Raw genomic sequence first — 14,318 nt, forward strand, 5'->3', positions numbered from 1 at the left:
TTGCTCTTTAAACTAAATCAGCTGTTTGAAAATATCAGGTAATTGTATCCAATCCTAACTTTGATGTTCAGGGAGGGTTGCATGAAGTAATACTATTATGCTATTAACTAGCAATCAATGTTAATTGCCATGGAAACATTGATTTCTGTTAAATGGCTGTATATAATAAGAGAATTATTGAAAAAAAATTGTTAAATTTCTCAATCTAAATATATTTTAAGTTCTGAAAGAATTTGGAATCATTGCTTTCAAACCACCGCCATTTTTAGAAGAGGTTGACTTATCCTTCACTAAAACTTAAGTAGCACACCTTAAAAATTCATTTGAAATTCGATCAGCTGTTTGCAAATATTGGGTGTTTGTATACAATCCTAACTTTGATGTTCAGGGCCGGTTTATGCTATTAACTTGCAATCAATGTTTTGCCTTGGAATAATTGATTTTTTAAATGGCTGTATATAATAAGAGAATTATTGAAAACAAAAATTCTCAATCTAAATGTGATTTAGCTCATGTGGAGCATAGGTTTCTTCCTCGGAAATAAAGTCAAGTGAAAGGATAAGATAAATTTTCATTTTAAAAAGAATATATATCAGGGTTCCGTTTTACAAAGATTTACGAATGATCTGATCAACCTCATTTCTATGGAAATCCATCATTGTCATAATATTTTATACAAGAAATTTGAACAATGTCCTTTGTAAACAAAGAGGCGCACACTGAATTTTCAAGAAAACAATGAATGTTTACTATAAATATACATCATAGTTAAAAAAATATTTTAAACAGATATGCATAATGGATGTTGACATTGCTGGCTTTCGATAGTTGTGGTTGATTGGATCAATAGCAACTCTTTGTACATGTATAAAGACGGGGCCCAGAATTTCAGAAATCGCTTTTATTTCTCAGTCGAAATGTGATATTGCTCATGGAAAGTGTTCCTCTCACAATGAAGTGAAGTGAGAAGATTATAAGGATATCACCCACGAAATACACTCTTAAATTGCTCTTTATCTCAATCTTAAAGGCGTATTTTGCTCATGTATATCTCTTGAGCGGAGAGCTTCTGTATGGTAATGAGATGGGATGTCAGGCATGCCCTGGGGCGGCAGCTGCACAGGCATGCCTGATCCTTTGGGATGGTGCAACCCCCTGAGAGCCATTCAGACTGAAAGAAATTTGTTGAAATTTTTTTTAATAGAAACTGGTATCTGAGGACACAAGAAATGCCTGTTCAAAGGAAATGTGTGTTTAAATTGATAAATGTTGATAAAAGTTCATTTTTGTACATTTAAAGTATACTCTCTAGCAGATCTAAGGATTGTTTGAGTGTTGATGCCAATGCTTATCCCTTTTTTATGCATACAGTATGTAAGTGGGAGCTATTAAAGATTGAGGAAAATTGACATTCCTAAAAATAAACTGTAATTTCTGACACTATCACTGTGAGCCTCAGGATTCATTGAAGGAATACTCCCCAGGGAGTGGAGAGTGTAAAAATGGGTGGACGTTCCAAATAGCATGTAAACAGGTAGATTTGTTGCTACATGTATTCGCTGCATGAATGGAGCAGAATACTATTATCATGGTTTATTGTACATTACTATTGCAAAGCATTTAATTCGTGTAAGTAGACTTAAGCAATTTATATTTTTAATTGGAAAAATAAAAAACACATTTATTTGTGCAGCTCAGATAGACAGTCAAATGGTTTTTCCATATTATCGATGTACATGTAGGTCTATATGAGGAGCTAAAAGCAAAATTATCGTCAGCATTATGCCTTACTTTGTCGCATTACAAAGCATTGCAGTCGCAGAGTTCACAGAGATGGGCCTTTTACAGGATTAATTTCACACCCCCACACAAGCCGCTACCATCAATATTAGACAGACTCCACCGACATTTATTCGCCATCGGCAATTCAAGTGTACAACCCACTAATATAGGCCTACCTGCATTGAACAGTCGCAGGGACGGATCCAGGAATTTCCAAAAGGGGGGAGGGCACATTTTCTCGATGAAAATTTTACAAGCAAGCAAAAAAAAAAAAGGTTTCACCTAAAATTTAAGGTCATTTTGTCCACAAGAAATGTGACAAGCAAAACAAAACAAATAGGTCCTCGCTTTCAAAAAGGGGGGGGGGGACCCTTGGGTAAAAATTGCATATTTACATTAAAAATTTTGATTATGGCTCTCAAAGGGGGGGCACGAGCCAACTGTGCCCACCCCCCCCCCCCCCCGGATCCGCCAGTGAACAGTCTTGTAAAAAAATTATGTATGAGAACCAAAAACAAAAGATAATCATCATCACTAATTACTGTGTTGCAAAGCATCAATTGAAGTTTGTTAGTGTGAACAGATAGAGATCAATTTCACAGCCGCTTCTGTCAATAGACAGACTCCATGGGCTTGTATTCGCAAGATCCTTGATAGAAGAAGGGTCCCTCTTTCCCGATTGATGCATTGATACTGCCAATGTAAATGTTCCTGCATCAAGCTATTTCCACAGGCTGTATTAGTCAGGAATTTGATTAAAAAAACTCAAATCAGAGAAAAATGGTTCAAATGAGGGAAAAATCAAGGAATTTCGATAGGCCCATAAGTCGAAAGCACGGTAGTCAGTCAGACTGTTATATTTTGTTGCATATCAAAATAACATCCATTGAATGACTGGTTATGGTGGTTATGGTGGATGGCTGCATGGGGAGAAGGGAGGCCATTACATGCCTGTGTAATAGTAGTTTTACATTATTGTTTTTATACTGAAAATACATGTAATTCACTGCAACAACTTAGAAAACATGCAAAACTGTGAATGGGTTTAAATAATTATCAGGGAATTTTCAAACTTCATCAGGGAAAAATCCCTGAATTTTGTTTTCTTGAAAAGCTGGGAACCCTGATATATTAAACATTTACATGATTGATGCATTGTTCATGTAGTTTCAATTTAATTGATTTATGTGAATCCTTTCATTGAAAAATGCTCATCCACTTTCAAAATCCCTTTGTGTGAGTGATAGCATTCTCTAAATTCAATGAATAAATGAATAATAAAGTATTTCATTGATACATGTATATGGAATGCCACTGTTTTTTCAAATTTTTAAGGTGCCACATGCATAATGTAAATTTCATACAATAATTTTTGCATCATTTTGTAATTTACTATTTATAAGTCTTAATGAAATTAGCATCCTAATGACATTTTGACGTGACTGGAGATTAATGATTTCATTATCATAAATAAATGATAAGTGAAGAATGGATCATGTATCTTCATTTGAATTGAAAATACATCAACATGTGCAGTTGTTAATAAACAAGCTAAAAAAATTCTATCTAATATTCTCTTTGAAAATTTCAAATGCTTGGAGTGCAGAACTATTCTTTGTTATTTTACATTGTAAAGTGCTTTGGGCATATTGTTCTGGAAAGGCACAATAAATGCTGAAATGTGTACATGGTATGTTAAGTGTGGATTCTGGGGGCCGTTTCATAAAGCTGTTCGTAAGTTAAGAGTGACTTTAAAAACGACTGGTGATCCTTTCTTGTGGTGAACGATATTCACCATTAAATGTTCATTGGTGATTATTTAGCGCATAACAAATGTTCACCAGTCATTCATAAAGTCATTCATAACTTACAAACATCTTTATGAAACACCCACCCAGGGGGTGTTTCACAAAGATTTAAGTATGACTTACATTTGTAGGTCACACTTAAATGCTGACGCGTACATGATATGCAACGTCCAATCTTATTGATCAATACGCAGTAGTGCGCGTCCTCTTGGCATGATCTGACCAATTACTGTCATGCCTTCTATACAGCGTGCAACTAGACATTAATGCGCGACTCTAAGTCATACTTAAAATCTTTGTGAAACACCCCCCTGGTAGCATAATGGTACTCACGGTAGTGAGGATGAGGCTTTATTTATTCACAATTGATTTACTGTTGAAACATGAACCAATGAAATTCTATGTGGGCTGTGTCATAAATCCATAATCTAACATCTGATTCTGTATGATTTCTATTTATAGAATAATAGAATCACTCAATCAAAGGACTACCCAAGTATTGTAATCATTATGTACCACACAACATGTGTTTGGCACGCTACACTGAAGGTGAAATTATATGTGGATTCTTGAAACAAAAGAAAAATTGCTTTGTACCCAATATTCATAATAAGGAACCTACCTATATACACATTTTATTAGAGACAATTAAACTGAATGAACATGTGTTAACATGCCACCATGAATATGAAGATTTATTTAAGGATGCCAGAAAGAAAACAAAATATTCTTTGTAACCAGGGCATGAGTGAATATTCATTTCATGATTATACCTGCACTGGAGAAACTTGAAACTTCTTTTATTTAAGTATTTATTAAGATAACTCATTAAATATCACAATATTTACAAAAGATTTACATGCTAATTAGAACAAAATCATAAAACATACAAGAAATAAAAAGCCAGGATAATGATAATAATAAGAAGAAAAAGATAAATTTTCAGTGAAGAGACTCCGAGACAAGCCAGGAAAGAGACCAACTTTTGAGCAGCGGAAAGAAAAAATCCACAACCAGACCATAATAAGGGCATAGAAAATAGGAGAAACTTGAAACTTTGTGAACAAGCACTCACATCATACACTGAATATGTAAATGGATTGAAAGGTGAAATTATGTGTGGAAAGTGGCAAAATGAGCCACAATTTTGAGGGGGGGGGGGCCAGATATGGTATATCTAGCAAAATTTATAAAAGTTGTTAGCTAGCAAGAAAAACTTGACATTCTTATTACAAAAATCAAATTTTGTGATAGATTTTCATATGATATTTAGAAGTCATATTTCACCCTTCTCTCTTTCCTTTTTTCTTCTTAGTCGTTAATTACTTGATTTTTTTTTTTTTTTTTGGGGGGGGGCAAGCGCTCCCCCAAGCACCCCCCATCTATACACCACTGTATGTGGATGCCCTAAACAAAAAGGAACATTTCTTTGTTTCCAAGGCATGAGTCAATATATACATTTTACTGGAGACAATTAAAATGGTGAACTACCATGCCATGACTCAATATGAGAACAAAGCATTCAAGGCGACTGATTCAATATTTTATCACCTACAAGGTGTTTTTTTTTATAATACATAATGAATGAACGGAACGAAATCAAATATACATATACCAATAGGCCTATGTGTAGTCTTTAACATGTGCAAGGATATGTATACATTAAATTAATGGAAAATGACTAGTAAATAAATGTGTCAAATTTAATCTTTATAATGGAATCCACAAACACATTTGGTGATGAATATTGAAGAACTTTGCCTGTCCCCTACATGTTATCTTTGTATGTAATATGGTGTATGATGACGCTCTGAAATAATGTATATTAAAAGAATAATTATATATTTTGTTTCATAAAAAAATATTAATGTTATTATTTTAAAAGCCATATTTCAATTTTTCTCTTCCTGTATGTAAAATTATATATCTTTATTAAAATATAATTGTATTATTTTGCTTTGCTAGTTGAATTTTAAACTCATGGGGTGCATTTCATGCAAAATATAGGCACTGATTTTCACTGATACCTGTTAAAAGCTACTGAAATTCTTGCATCTGATTGGCTCAGAACAGATTAGTCAATAACAAGCAGTGAATTATTTGCCTCATGAAACACACCCCTATTCTCTCCCTCCACTAAAGAAATGTCTTCCTTCATTAAAGGAAAAATGTGGGCACCTTCATGAGGTGTTTTCACACCGCCTCAAAGTTTGTCGGTTCCAGGTATTTTCTGAGCTGGAAATTTGCCCCAATCATAAAATACCAGGTAATTTTGGAAGTGTGAAAGCAAATTATGTGTAATAATAATATATATACATATATATATTGTATAATGTCCCCAAAAGAAAATACCTGCTAGATAGTAGGTACTTGTCAAAATTACAAGAACTTTCACAGGGATTTTCCAAGGTCGCAGGTATTTTGGCAGTGAGAAAGCAAATTACGGGAACTTTTAGCCCAGCGTGTAGTGGGGCATGGGCGCCGTGGGTGGCTGCTGATCGAGCAAGCGATTATTAATTTCGCGCCTTGCCTGCTAATCATACTATACTGCACATGCTCATAACTTCGAGAATTTACCCGAAAGTGTCTGCTTTTGGGTAGGTCTGAATGCAAAAGAAATAATTATCTGGGCCCCGTATTACAAAGAGTCACGATTTATCCTATCATTCGTAACTCTATGGAAATCCATTAGCGTCATAATTTTTTTCTACAAAAAATTAGCACAATGTCCATTTTATGCAAAGAGAAGCGCAGTGAACTTTCAAGAAAACGATGAATGCATGAATATACATCATAGCTAGAAAATACTTTGAACAAACATGCATAATAGATGTTTATGTTGCTGGCCGTCCATAGTTGCGATTGATCGGATCAATCGTAACTCTTTGTAAGACGGGGCCTTGGTATTTTAAGGACTGAACAATTTCTTGTACGGTTATACCTTGGTCACATTTGCTCTATGGCGGCTGTAAGGCGAGTCGAAAACAGCCGTTTTATTAATTTTAATTCAAACCACCTATATATAGTTGGACTAAAAATGTTTAAAGGACTGTTTTTGACTCGCCGTAGAGCAAATGTGACCAAGGTATTACTCTGGTGATGGAGGCGGTCTGGAAACACCTATGGAGAAATCAATGGTAGATGGGAGGAAATTAATCAATATTTATGCACCCACATGCTTTTCAAGAACCATGATGTCTCACTCTTAATCAAAGCTTGCACCGCATGCTTTCATCGACTGAGGTAATGTTTGAAAGCAATAAGTGCTGTTTTCTCGCTCTTCTGTGATTGAGATGTATTTCTGTTTATCTTAAAGATAAATTCCAGTTTTGGTAACGATCTCAAAATGACTTTTTACAGAATCTAATATAATGACCACCCAAGTGTCTGTTTGTATGAATAAAAAATATGTGCCTAATGATTCTGGAAGAAATTGTGTAATTGCTGAGAAATAAGCAGAATAAGCGCGGATTCGGTCACTTCCGTCGGGTCTTTATTCCAGCAATAATAATACACTGTCCCACGTGTGCCTATCTGTGTTGGTGAACTTCAGTGTGAACATTTTTCAGCGTAGATTTCAAGATTTCACAAAGTTCAGTTTATGTAACTGTACCAGATCTAGATCTTCGATGATATACTGACAATTAAGCCTGGTTTTACAGACTTTCTCATGGAATCAGTGTTTACTGCAACTACTGGCATTTCTCTTTAATAGTCGAGTCCTTGTCTTTTTGTCGTGTGCTTGGTACTGAAGACCTTCAACATTTCCTGACTCCTTCACTTTTTTCTTTTTTTTCTCTCTCTCTTTTATTTACAGTCATTCTTTTGTTCCTTATTTTCCCCTAATTTGCTTACTTTCTTTAATTTAATCATATTTATTTGTATTAAAAACTACTCTATGCTTCGAAAATTGATTTAATTCTTTGTTCACATTTCTGTCATTGTGAGTATTATGCTGTTTTGAAAAAAGAATGCAATCAAAGTAATTTCTCTCTCCTATTCTTTTTATTATCCTTATCCCTGTATTTTTTTGTTTCTCATACTTGTTTTCATTTACATTAGAATGTATTTATTTGTAAAGGTCCTCCGTGCTTCAAATATTGGTTTAATTCTTTGTTCCTGCTGTCTATTCTTGTCTACAAATGTAACACTTTTTATCACTGTGAATATTATGCTGTTGTGATAAAAAAAAGAAATTTCTCTTTCTATTTCTTTTAATTATCTTCTTCATCCCTGCATTTTCTCCTTTTTCTCACATATTCTTCCCCTCTCTCCCCTCCAGCACCCCCCCCCCCCGCTCTCTCTCTCATGAACACTTTTTCTTTCTTTTACTGATTCAATAGTCCTAGCTCTTTTACGCATCATTTCAATTTCTCTTTCATCTGTGACTTTCCCTTTTCATATTTCCATTCATACCTCCATTCACACAATCAATTCATAAATCATGCACGAGGCAAAAAACAAGAGTCATCGTTCAGTCAAACTACGCTTAACCACGTCAAGAGGACAATTACCCAATATTACGAGGTAAAATTTTATTTCCCGGTAAAATTTTATTACCCTTCTCAGTTGCCAATTTAACGATCCCACTCTACCATCAACCATATGCCCATATCACCTGTATATGCATGTACAGATGGAATAACATCCGCAGTTTGAACTTAGCAAGAGTGCAAACTGGAATATATGTGTATGTACTTTAAAGGGATTGAACTCATTATACATGGGCATATGGTTCATAACATTCCGTTCAATAAACCGAAAATATTATTACGATCCCGGAGGGTACGGCTCATTGAGGCCTGAACATCGTCCGGATGTATATGAAAATGTGTTAGAACAGTTGGTTTTTCGTAGCATCACTTGGTGCAATTTATTAAAATGTCATATAGGCCTACTCTCATATTAATATTGCGAAAATGGAGAAAAAAATAAACATCCTTACATACACAGTAAAAAATTGTATACAGTACTGTTCATATGAATTTACAGTAATTGTTTATTAACAGTTTAAAGTTTATATTGAATTTATTGAAGATTAAACTATAAAATTTAAACTTTGTTGCTCACGATTTCAAACACATGTTAAAAGTGTTAAACAACTACCGTAATGTTCATATAGTAAACAGTGTTTTATGGAAAATTTTAAACAGTATTTTTCTTTTTGAATAATGTACACGTACATGCTGAATGCCTAGGGCTCTCCAAAATGCAAGTAGCAGTCTTAACACTCTATTGGCACAGTCACAATTCTCCCACAGCAGCTGTCAATCGAGTAAAAAACAGCCATTTTAACATTTTTTGTACCAGCTACATATAGGTGGTTTGAATAAAAATGAATAAAACAGCTGTTTTTCACTCGCCGCCGTAGGGGTAATTAATAATCGTTTAAATTTAATATTGAGCAAACACTCTAAATTTAAAATAAATCCAGATTGGCTGTGAATAGTGCCCAGCCGAATATTAGTTTCAGTTATATTTATATTTATAAATGTAAATCTAAAAGATTTGAATTTAAATCTTTTGAGATTTGAAAGTTAATCCTAAAGATTTGAAATAAATCCAACATTCGGCTGGTCACTATCCACAGCCAATTTGGATTTATTTTAAATCCTTGGAATTTAGAGTGTACCCATGCACATACATGTATTTCACAACCAATTAGAATCGCTGCTTAAAATTTACGATCAAACCTTCATGTTTGGAAGGGGAAGATGTATATGCTTGGGTAAAATCTTGCCATGTTCGTAGAAGAACATGACCTGCTAAACCATTTTGCATGCTAATATGACTGATGATTTATCTAGTAGTGAGGGACGTTTCAAGGCAGTGTGGCATCCGAGATATGTGTTGGACATGCTGACATGTGTTCTTATGTCCATTGCGTTGCTTTATTTTAGCATGTGAGTGAAAACATTACAGAAAAATGGGTAGATGGGGCTGAAAGGAGGGATTAGAGTATGGATTAGAAATGATAGATAGAAAGATAAAGATATAAATATTTTTACATATAGAAAGATAGAAAGAGGGAGAGAGAAATGGAGAGAGGGGGAGAGAGATTGAACAAGAGAGACAGAGAGAGACACACAAGAGTATTAAACAATTTGAATTAAAATTATGTGTGTTTAAGAGAAAAGAATATTAAGATAGACAGAGAGAGAGAGGGGGGATTTTGTGGATTTGAGGAAGTTTAGAGAATATGAAAGAGAGGGAATTTCTTTTTCGACTTGGGATGCTAAAGCATTCACATTGAAAGCTCAATTAGTATACATTAGATCAGTTCCTCAGCAAAAACCAGACAGTTGCTTGAAGTAAGCGAGACAAACGGGATGTAATTTGATAAAATTGTGACTGCTTATACAGTGTGTTTTTCTTTCAACCCTTCTAACGCTTCCTGCGGTTGTTTTTATCACGCCAACGACAAACTCTCATTTGAAGCTACGTTCATACAATCATGGATACTACAAATTCGACTAACAATTCTCTGATCTGTTGGTCTGTGATTTCTTTTTAAATAAAGGCTGTGTTATCTAGAAACCGGTCATTCTGAAATATTTCATTTATATTTACATGTACAGTTCACGTCAAATTAAACTTTGAGAACCTTAATAGTAGGCACAATTTAAGTGTTCAAAGTTTTTTAAGTTTTGCAAATTGGGACACCTATTTCATGTCGAGTTATTTCAGTTTTTTCTGTGTATTTTTCACGAGGGTATTCTTGAGTCTTTATTTAGGTTTTGCTTTCCTGTTTCTCAGTGGTTATAAGCAGAAAATGTAGAATTTTGCAATGATTTAAACACCTCAGAAATACTCATTGAATGGAAGTTGGAATTTGTCAAACGATGGTATGCAAACGTGGCCTTCCGATTTTGTGATGTGGGTTTGTTTTCTGTTGACTCTAGCATCGTGGCATGCATGTCTGTGGGGCAAGTTAGGCAGACTGTCGACTCAGCTGAGTAGAAAATTGATTCCATTTAGGGCACGAATTCAGCTAACTGAATTATGATTGAATTTTAATGAAAGTCTGTCAGTTTTCAAACTTCAGAAAGCCGCTAGCGTTCTGTGTTTGGGAGATCAGTCACCCTCGTCTTTCCTCTCTGTGTTTTTTTCACTCCTTCATCTCTCGCTCATTGTTTTCCTTTGTTATTCTTAGGTTTGTCATATATGCAACTTATCCGAGATATATGTGTAGTGTTGAAGAAAGTGAAAGTTAAATTGACATGCTAAAATTATCATCTCAGAACACTTCATGATAAAAATAGTAGAGTGGAGAGAAAGGAATAGAAAGATGTTTTAACTTCTTTCTATAAGATTGAAAATACCATTTGCTATTAAGTATATTAAAATGTACTTCACATATAAATGGTTATTTCAATCTCATTCACTTTTATTGTGTGTAAAAGTGAAGCAGAGCCTGGAGCCAGATATCTAAGTTAGATGAGAACTCATCTATTCTGCCTTCTTCATCAGTATTTTATAAAAGAGGATATTTGTATTTAATGTTGTTATTTCAAAACACTGTAAAATGCATTGGAATATTAATGTAATGCATTATGTATGGGAGTGTTTTATTCATTTACACAGTGTGTAAAAGGGAAACAGGATCCCAAAGCAAGCCAGCTATCTAAGTTAGATGATAAGTCATTGTTTCTGCCCTTGTCAGTATTTTATAAAAGAGGATGTATTTGTGTTTATATTGTAAAACGTTATAATAAAATGCATTGGAATGTTAATGTAATGCATTTTGAATGGAACTATTTTATTCATATACACAGTGTGTAAAAGGGAAACAGTGTCCCGAAGCAAGCCAGCTATTAGACCAAAAGCTTCGGTCTCTGTTATGTTGGTTGTTCCGCTGAACTCCGTTGGCTCCACTCACCAAATACAGAGACCGAAGTTCTAGCTCGATCTGTACAGGGACTCAATGGCCATATGTTTATGTATTAAGTTCCAATAAAACTGGGAATTGAAGTAAGTCACTGTTTTCCCCCCTTTTAAGTTTATTTTCCCCGTTTTGGTGCATTTCAGGCCAAAACGGAATAATAATCTTTATTTTGGTACAGTTCTTTTTATATATTTTTATGAAATAAAGACAAAAATCGATGAGCCCCATCTGGGGGATTTTGCATTGTTAACCCCCTAATGGTGGCTGCACGATAGCGAGCCGTCTGTGTACAAGGAGAAATAAAAGAATAAAATAAAAATGTTTAAAAACTCCTCGAATCAGACGGCTGCCAGCTGTCTAGCCAGCTATCTAAGTTAGATGATAAGTCATTGTTTCTGCCTTCTTCGTCAGTATTTTATAAAAGAGGATGTATTTGTGTTTATATTGCAAAACGTTATTATAAAATGCATTGGAATGTTAATGTAATGCATTTTGAATGGAAGTATTTTATTCATTTACATACTGTGTAAAAGGGATACAGTCTCCTGAAGCAAGCCAGCTATCTAAGTTAGATGATAAGTCATTGTTTCTGTCTTGTTTAATAGGCAGTATTCCATGTAAGACGATGACAGGTGCATTGTGGCACCATTCAGTCTGTGTGCCTGTCTGAGTTAGGGGCCTTGTCTTGATGGATGATATAAGGAAATACATGTAATGCATGGGGCATTGTATTGATGGGCGATATAAGGAAATAATGCATGGGCCCTGTAATATGATGCATACATGCACAATAGCTCAAGTCGGTAGAGCGGGCGACCCGGATCACAGTGACCTGGGGTCGGTTCCCACTTGGTGCGCTAGTGCCCTTTGGTAAGGCATTAATCCTCATTTCCAGGTCCCTTGGAGAGGACCTTAAGCCATTGGTCCTCTGGTTGCTTGCTTATAAGCATTCATGCTTTCTTAGCAACCAGGTAAAAAATCCCCACCACCACCAATCAATTGTAATGTGAATTGTACAATTGATTTCATTGGTGACTTTATGGCAAACCATGTCCTAGCAGTTAAAATCAATGAAAATATGAATACCATGTAGGCGTCACGCGCGTAAAACATTCCCCATAGACTTGTTTGTTAAAATGGCACTTTTGAAAGATTCATAAAAAATAAACGTGAAATTAGCAGGTCGAATGTTTACTACCATTGGATAGGATATATATCTGACATTCCATATCTGACCAGAGAAGGGTATCCTAGCCAGCTCATCTTAAAAATAAAGCGCCATTTATGAAGATAACTATGATGGAATCAAATTCATCAACTGAAACAGTAAAATAGCCCTAATTCTTCCGCCAGTCAAAAAATAGTTCCAAAGTCATTGATATATCTTCCCAATTTGGGCAAACAAAGTTCAGTAGTTACCATTTCTAGAATCAGTGTTAGATTTTCAATTATATTCATACACTTTTGTCAATCAGCAATATCAAATTGAAAAAAATTCGAATGGGTTTGGTCGAACGAATATCTTTAGCCCTCCTGTTGTAATCAGGCTCATGGAACCTGTATTTATCAAGGCCCTGAAGGACTGTCTTAATATCAGACATTTAACTGAAAATGGAGCTTAGATTAAAGCATTGATGATATAGTCGACTTTGTAATTCAATAAGCAATAATGACAGGTGTACTAAGGCACTATGTTTTCTGCTTGAGATGGAATGCAAAGGAAGTCATATTGTTCATGTTGACCTTAACCTATATAGGGCTGCTGTCTGCTTGAGAACGGAGGGTGTATCAATTCAATGAAAAGATGATGAATGATGTGTTGTCATTGGTGTGAGCTGACATTTTAAAGAATGTTACTGCATCAATAACAGATAAAGTAATAATGATGATGCATTTAGTAATGGTCCAAATAAATTCATGATGTTCCAAGTATAGGCATTTGGTAATTAGAAGTAATTAGAGTCATGATGATGATGCCAATGATGGTCATGGTGATGATGGTGGTGATGAAGTAGTAATGATGATGGTGGTGGTGATGGCGATAGTTTTGATGATGATTGTGATGATGATGGTGATGATGTGATAACGATGATCATGATGATGACGATGGTGATGATGATGGTGATGATGATAGTGATGGTGATGATGGTGATGATAATGAAACAATGATGATGGTGATGATGTTAATGAGGATGATGATAATAATGATGAGGGTGATAATGATGAAGATGTTGGTGGTGATGGTGGTAGTTTTGATGATGGTGAGAATGATGATAACAATGATGATGGTGATGATGATGATGATAATGATGGGGATGATGATGATGATGATGATGGTGATGATGATGGTGATGATGATGATGATGATGATGATGATGATGATGATGATGATGATGATGGTGATGATGGTGATGATGATGATAGTGATGATGATGATGATGATAATGATGGGGATGATGATGGTGATGATGATGGTGATGATGATGATGATGATGATGATGATGATGATGATGATGATGATGATGGTGATGATGGTGATGATGATGATAGTGATGATGATGATGATGATAATGATGGGGATGATGATGATGATGATGATGGTGATGATAATGATGGGGATGATGATGATGATGATGATGGTGATGATGATGATGATAATGATGATGATGATGATGATGGTGATGATGGTGATGATGATGGTAGTGATGATGATGATGATGATGGTAATGATGATGGTGATGATTATGAAGATGATGATCACAATGATGATGATGATCATGATGGTCATAATGATGATTATTATTATACTAATGATTATGATAATTACAAGTCATATAGTACTC

This window comes from Lytechinus pictus, unplaced genomic scaffold (assembly GCF_037042905.1).
Source record: "Lytechinus pictus isolate F3 Inbred unplaced genomic scaffold, Lp3.0 scaffold_20, whole genome shotgun sequence".
NCBI lineage: Eukaryota > Metazoa > Echinodermata > Echinoidea > Temnopleuroida > Toxopneustidae > Lytechinus > Lytechinus pictus.